The sequence below is a fragment of the Bison bison genome, unplaced genomic scaffold, assembly GCF_000754665.1.
Source record: "Bison bison bison isolate TAMUID 2011002044 unplaced genomic scaffold, Bison_UMD1.0 scf7180017864198, whole genome shotgun sequence".
In the NCBI taxonomy this organism is placed as follows: domain Eukaryota; kingdom Metazoa; phylum Chordata; class Mammalia; order Artiodactyla; family Bovidae; genus Bison; species Bison bison.
The window spans coordinates 7,708,702-7,716,406 of record NW_011494770.1 but is presented as its reverse complement, the minus strand read 5'-3'; positions in this window follow the sequence as shown (position 1 = coordinate 7,716,406).

Genomic DNA, 7,705 nt, shown 5'->3' with positions numbered 1-7,705 from the left:
ATTCAATCAGTAATAAGCCCTGAAAAGTGAAAAGAAAGTCACTCAGTCGTGTCCAACCCTTTGTGATCTAGTCTGACCCATGGAATTCTCCAGGCCAGAATACTAGAGTGGGTAGCCTTTCCCTTCTCCAGGGGATCTTCCCAACCCAGGGATTGAACCCAGGTCTCCTGCATTGTGGGCAAATTCTTTACCAGCTGAGCCACAGGGGAAGCCCAAGAATATTAAAGTGGGTATCCTATCCCCTCTCTGGGGGATGTTCCCAACCCAGGAATAGAACCAGGGTCTCCTGCATTGCAGGCGGATTCTTTACCAACTGAGCTATCAGGGAAGCCCTGGAGAATTCTTTGTTCTAGGCAATGTATGTCCTGTGAGGATACTGTGTATGCTAGGCATTGGCAAGATAGTAATGTTTGAGCAGCATAGAAATCACTGAGATTAAACAGATTGTATAATTAATAAAGCAAACACTATTACTTTTAATGTAAAATACATGGAGTACTCAAACTCTATATGTGTGTGCATGCTCAGTCATATCCAACTCTTTTGAGACCCCATGGACTATAGCCCACCTGGCTCTACTATCCATGGGATTTTTTAGGCAGGAATACTAGATTGGGTTGCCATGCCCTCTTCCAGGGGATCTTCCTGACCCAGGGAGTGAATCCACGTGTCTCTTGTGTCTCCTGCATTGCAGGCAGATTCTTTACCCACTGAGCCACCAAATAGATATGAGTAAGTTACTTAAGCATCAGATTCTCTTATTCCATTTCCAAAGATTCTGATTCAGATCTAGGGTGGTGTAAAAAAGTCAGCATTTTAAAAAAATGTTCCAAAAGACTCCAATAAGAATTAGATAAACATTTGGCTAAATGGGTAGCATTCAACAAATTTCTTCTCTTTACATCAATACAAGAATACATAAGTAAGGTTTCATAGCCAATACTAAATGCTCCTGAGTGAATGAATATCCCTGGTCCCATGAGGAACTGCTAAAGAGAATTACTGGGTATTTAAAAATATATTTAAAGGAGGAGCAAGGATGGACATGTAAGGGCAGGGGCAGGGCTAGAAAGTACCAGATAGAAAGATTGAGTTCTGACTGTGAAGGGCCTTGAATGCTATGCTAATTTTGTACTCTCCTGAAATCAGTAGGAAGTCTTGGAAGGTTTCTGCGCAGGGAATAACACTATATAATTTGTGTGGTAGAAAGCCAACTTTATCCAAATGTGATGGATTGACCAGAAAGGGTAAACTGGACGCAAAGGAGAACCACACGTGATCAAAACCACAAATGGTTTCTTCGGGCCAAAGGGACAGGTGAGGCCTCCGTGGTGCAAAGGCCACTGTACCATGAATCAACATAAGACATGGTTGTGAGTGGTTAGCTATGATTTCCATTTGGAGCCAAAAGTGATTCATCTCCATGAGGCCAGTGACCACTACTGGCTACTCAGTCCAGAAAAATGTTTCTCAAAGCTGAGACACTCTGTGCCAAAATCTAAAACACAAGAGTCAGCCGAAGAAAACCTTTTTTTTTTCTACTTATGAATAATAATGGAAATTGAAGTTTAAACCTAGCAACTTATAGGGAGCAACAAATATTTTACATTAACAATGTATCATTAGCCTCATGTTTTAAGGGAAAAAAAGCGCTAATATACTGAAAGAATGGCTGAGGCATATTGTTTACCCGTAGTTTAAATTAGAGTGGAGATTCGGTCTCCCAGAGCTGGCAGCATCAGGGTCAGGTGTGAGGAAAGCCCTGGTGTTCTATACTTAGAGCAGAGGAAATAGGTCATTGCGGGTGGCCAGGGAAACAGGCTTTCCCCCGATAACAAAAATATTCTCTGCCTTTGCCACGTATCTCCACTGACATTTCTCTTTTAACATCTTTCCAGTGAGTCCACTTGCTGGACAAAATGCTAGATGGTAAAACTGGAGACACTGGAGTTAGTTCTTTCCTTTGGAGAGGGACCAAGGAATGAGGGAAACTGATTCTGTGCCCAGAAAGAAGTCAAGTTGAAGAGCCAAAAGTTATCAGGAAGACAGAGAATACTAAATGGATAATTAGCTAATTTTCCTAGTCTCTTAAATGCTAAAGACAATCTTTTAAAATCGGTATAACTCAAACTGGTATCTGCTGTTCCCTAATCTTCTTGGAGCTTCCATCCAATGCCCCCCAGCCTCCATCCCATTTTAATCATTATCCTAGCCCCAGGTTTCGTCACACATGCAAATCCACTTCCATGGATTAGCAAGAAACTAGATTTCATGTTAAGATGAAGCTAAGAGAGAATTTCATCATAAAACCAACAAGCGCCATTTGAAACATCTCCTTTAGACATTTCTGCAATGTCTCTATTTATTGAACTGCCTGGGAAGACTTTTCCCCTTCTGTAGAGCTGCAAGTCCCTCCTGTCCCCTCCTTTCCACTCTCCTCCCTTCCCCTCCCTTTCCCTGCTCTCCTCTCCTTCCCGCAAGCAAGCAGAGCAATTCTGTTCAAGCAGCCAACCTACCAATCACTTCTGGTTCTTAGCAAGGCAACAGGCCTCAAATTTAAAAGAAGAGAATAGTTCTTCCCCTCTTATTATCATTTCTGATTAATTCTGTTGTTTTACCTACTTTTCCTTTATTTTTGCTATAAGGGGGAGAAAAAAAGTAGCAGACAGCTAAATGAGAAGGACAGGATTTTCATAGCTATCTCTGCTGCATGTTGTGGGACTAGGGAAGCCCAGCATTTATTTCTCAGGTGGTCCTCAATGAATTTACTCTGTGCTGGCCACTGAGTTGAGTGCTGGCATCTCTGAACTCAAAAAATGAAGCCCAGCCTGGTGTTTATCTATCTCATATTCTGAACTTTGATATTTCAGTTCAGTGTCTCATAGGCGGTCCTCAGGCAAATTTCACCATAATCCAAACAGCTGTTACATGAATATATTACTTTTAAAAATTGTTGAAAAGATGATAAATTAGGAGAATTTTTCTCAGGGGCTGAACCACTCTTTTGGCTTCCCACCAGCCATGATTCTGACTACATCCCAATTGTGGGAGAAAGGAAGTAAGCAGTTCATACCTCAGCTGGCCCTAGAACTGATTCTTCAAGCCACAAGGTAGAGAGGAATCTATCAAGTGGTTTTTTCCTTAAAGTTTGAGTAATAAACTCATCTCAATTATGGAATCCAAAATGGGAATTGGAAGTAATGAAGTGGCAGGGCCAGATACAGAATTTGTGGGGCCTGGAACAAGGTGAAAATGGGGACAGGGCTTGTTCAAAAAGCAAGAAAATGTGCTAAGTGTGTGTGCATTAACAATTACATTTTTTTTTGTTTGTTTCTTCTCTCTTCTCTCAACTTTCCATGTTTTTTTAGATGGCTTTTAATTAAAAAAATAAAAATTTAATTATTAATATATTTGTCATTCATTTATACAGTTCGGTGCTATTTTTAGATGCAAATACAGAAGCATTTGACTGATGTGGAACCACCAAAATTACACAACTCATATTTCATAGCTCATATATGCATTCTTGGGAGAATGTATGCAAAAGCGTTACACAAAACACAACTGTTTTTGTTTGTCCAAAGAAGGGCACATTCTTTTTTTTAACTTTTATTTTTTATTTTAGTAGAGTTGATTTTTGGAGAAGGCAACGGCACTCCACTCCAGTACTCTTGCCTGGAAAATCCCATGGACGGAGGAGCCTGGTAGGCTGCAGTCCACGGGGTCACTAAGAGTCGGACATGACTGAGCGACTTCACTTTCACTTTTCACTTTCATGCATTGGAGAAGGAAACGGCAACCCACTCCAGTGTTCTTGTCTGGAGAATCCCAGGGATGGCGGAGCCTAGTGGGCTGTCGTCTATGGGGTCGCTCAGAGTTGGACACGACTGAAGCGACTTAGCAGTAGCAGAGTTGATTTACAATGTTTGAGGTGTACAGCAAAGTGAATCAGTTATACATGTACATACATATATATATCCTTTTCTACTATATGTGACTGTAAGATATTAATATGGCTCCCTGTGCTATACAGTAGTTCTTTATTTATTTTATATATAGTAGTCTGTATTGGTTAATTTGAAATTCTAAATTTATCCCTCTTCTGCTTTCCCCTTTGGTACCCATAAGTTTGTTTTCTATGTCTGTGAGTTTATTTCTGTTTTTATATAAGTTCATTTGCATCAATTTTTTTAGATTCTATACGTAAGTTATATCATATTTGTTTCTCTCTGTCTTACTTCACTTAGTATGATAATCTCTACGTTCACCCATGTTGCAACAAATCGGATTATTTCATTCATTTTTATGGCTGAGTAATATCCCATTATATATATAGATATATGATATATACATATATATATCACATCTTCTTTATCTAGTTGTCCACTGATGAACATTTAGGCTTATCAATATTCTTGACTTTGGCTTAAGGAAAAACTGAAAGGAAAATGACATGTAAATTGTCCCACATTTTCCTTTGCTTCTATGTCATTGTTTCTAGCAAAAGTCATTGATTAATTCAGGAAAGTAACATTAATCAGAAAAGATACAAAGAGTTCTCTGGTTATTGTGTTTCTTAGAACATAATTTCTTTCTGAATTTGAAGCATGCTCTTGTTCTAAAGGAAAGCATGGCCTCTTTGCAGCTGTCAGCACTCCTGCCCACTCAGATCTAGACATAACACGTTTAGCTTGTACTCACTTGGAGTCGCAGTGAACTCTCACAATGTGAGTCCACCTGAATTCTGTGCTTATGAGGTGGAAAGAAACAGTGGACCCACATACTAAGCATCCCTCTGCTCTCAAGTTGCTCAAACGTCTCATCAGATTTAACTTGTAAAACACAAGTTCAAAAATAAAATTATCAAGAATTTTAGATGGTGACAGCAAAACATTAAACCGAGAATGAGGCTCTTCTGAGTGTGGGACCCAGTGCAAATGCACAGATTACAAGCCCAAAAGGAAAGTTCAGTAAGTGACCATTCTGCCTTATCCCTCTCACTCCTGCCCCCAGTTATCCTTGGGCACCTACAAGGCCATCTTCTTGGAATTAGATGAGGAATCTTGTCTTCTCTCTTCTTCCCCATTTTCATAGCTTTTCCATTCTTTTATCTTTTTTGTCCTCTCCCCTAAATCAGGCTCTTCTCATACTTGTTGGCAATATTTAGCTCCATTTTTCCCTGCAAAAATGGGTTGAAGTGGTTTAAGAAAAAGATCTCCACTCTGGTTGACCTTCTTCAGGAGGTATTTTAGAAAAAGCAAGTCTAGTATGTTGAAGGGAAAGCGTATTTTATAATTTTTTTGGAGTGTATGCTATCTTTGGAATCACTCATTGATGTAAGTAATGAAGAGCTATGAAGATTTAAAATAGAAAAGTCCAGGTTCGATGCGCATGCTTGGGGCTAGTGCACTGGGACGACCCAGAGGGATGGTATGGGGAGGGAGGAGGGAGGAGGGTCTAGGATGGGGAACACATATATACCTGGGGCGGATTCATTTTGATATTTGGCAAAACTAATACAATTATATAAAGTTAAAAAATAAAATAAAATATAATAAAATAAATAAAATAGAAAAGAAAATTGAAAAAAATAGGAAATATTTCAATTTAAGAAAGTCTTTCTGATATATAGCATGGGCTTAAATTGGAGGAATACAAAATAAATCATGGAGACTAATTAAAAGGAAGCCGTTCTACAGTTTTAGTAAAATGACAGTTGTCCAAGATTCTAGAATTGAATGATACTGTGCTTCCTTCATTTCCCTTATGCTATAGTAATAGAAGAGTCAAGAATTATTTAATTGACAGCTTCAGGACTGGAGAAATATCTCTCTTAACCAGAAGTAACAGATGGCAAAAAGGAGACAGAGGCATGTGAAGGAAGGCAGGTAGCACTCCCTGAAGCATGAGAGAAGAGGCTGTCTGAACCAGTAGAATAACTCTTCACAATTTCTGTTGGAAGCTGCAGCCCCTTGTGAGGTTAGAGAAGCTTGAGGGTGCCTTGGAGCCTATTGTATTGAAAAACACTGAAAATCCCCTGGGATATAAGTTTTTCAAGTTAAAGCCCCTCTCTACCCACTTTCAGATTGAGTTCTTTCTTCTACAGTGTTTTCACACTTCTTAATGGCTCAACCTAAGGATGTGAGAAAGTAGGAAGAGAAAGTCATTACCATTCCCTACAAATGAAAATATGCTTTGTTCTTGAAAGCCTGCTTTCCTGCCCAGGCAACCAAATTAAAGGAATTCTTTGTTCTATCCAATGAAAAAAAATTTTTAACTGAAACTGTCCCATGTGAGTTCTGACTTTACCTGGGTATTTTGGTTTGGGGTTTTCCGATTTGGTCTGGGTCTACCTTCATATCATGATACAGGAAATTCAGGGGGATTTTTTGAGATAGTTACCTGTATTTGGCTTATAAAATTGCTTCTTACTTCAATTAGAGTCACATGAGGAAGACTAAAAGCACTGTCAGGCTCTTTTATCACACATTTGGATTTTAAGAAAGTTTAGATAGTTTGTTTTATATAACAATGTCAGGATAAATGGAAAGAAAACTGTGAATACTTAGTGTTTTCTTTTAGAATAACAACTTTTTTTTTTTTTTTTTTACTTATTGTTAGCATGGTATAAAAACTGCTGGAGAATTATCATATGCCTGCTACTCATTTGGAAATCCCCAGGTACAAATTCCAAGTTAACATTTTTAACTAATAAAAACAAATAAATCAAGTTCTAAAAGTTAGTATGTTTTCTAATTCGACTCTTAAATGTAGAAATGAGTCCAAGCCTCTTCTGACAGTTTGATGACCTGAGACACTTTTAGAAGTTATATTAGGGAGTTAAAGCAGTTTGAAAGGCAACGTGCTTTCCTCCAGAGGTTTGATATTCTCAAATTTAAAAGTAAAGCCAGAATTTCAGCAAAATAAAATTTTATCATTATTGTCAATTTTACAGGAATAAAAAATGAAATGCATTCATTCTTATGAGAATTTTCCCAAACCATGTCCCAAAGATGCAGATACTCCAACTACAAATTGATAATAGAAATTAGACAGTATGTGTTACAGTGTTCATTGGTCAGTCATGTCTGACTCTTTGCAAACCGATGGACTTGACCCTCGCCGCTTCCCACACCCCCTGCCCCCGCCCCTGCCCCCAGCTCCTCCATCCATGGAATTCTCCAGGCAAGAATACCTTACTGGAGTGGGTAGTCATTCTCTTCTCCAAGGGAATCTTCCCGACCAAGGGATCAAACCCTGGTCTCCCGCATTGCAGGCAGATTCTTTATCATCTGAACCAACAGGGAACCCCAGAAATTAGATAGTACTTATCTTTTTCCAGAGTCAGTTATATTCAAATATTTCAAAATTCTTACAAAACTGCTTTACAAACTAAGATTTTTTTTGACCATAATATACTTAAACCAATGTATTTCTAAAATCCTATTATAGTTGGAAAGCAACACAACAATCAGATGTAGAGCAGAGGACCTCACTTGTGCCACCCAGGCATCCGTAGCTGGCAACGCCAGATTCTATTTATCGTTTGTTTGCCAGCCCCTTCCGAAAGTGTCCCATTGTTTTACATCATCAGCACAACCCCTAGCACAGTTCTTCTTTAAAGACTGCTGAACTGATAGGCACTTACTAGCCCCATTTCTATAAAAATCCTAGAGTATAATTGACAAGAGAAACTACCTGTCTC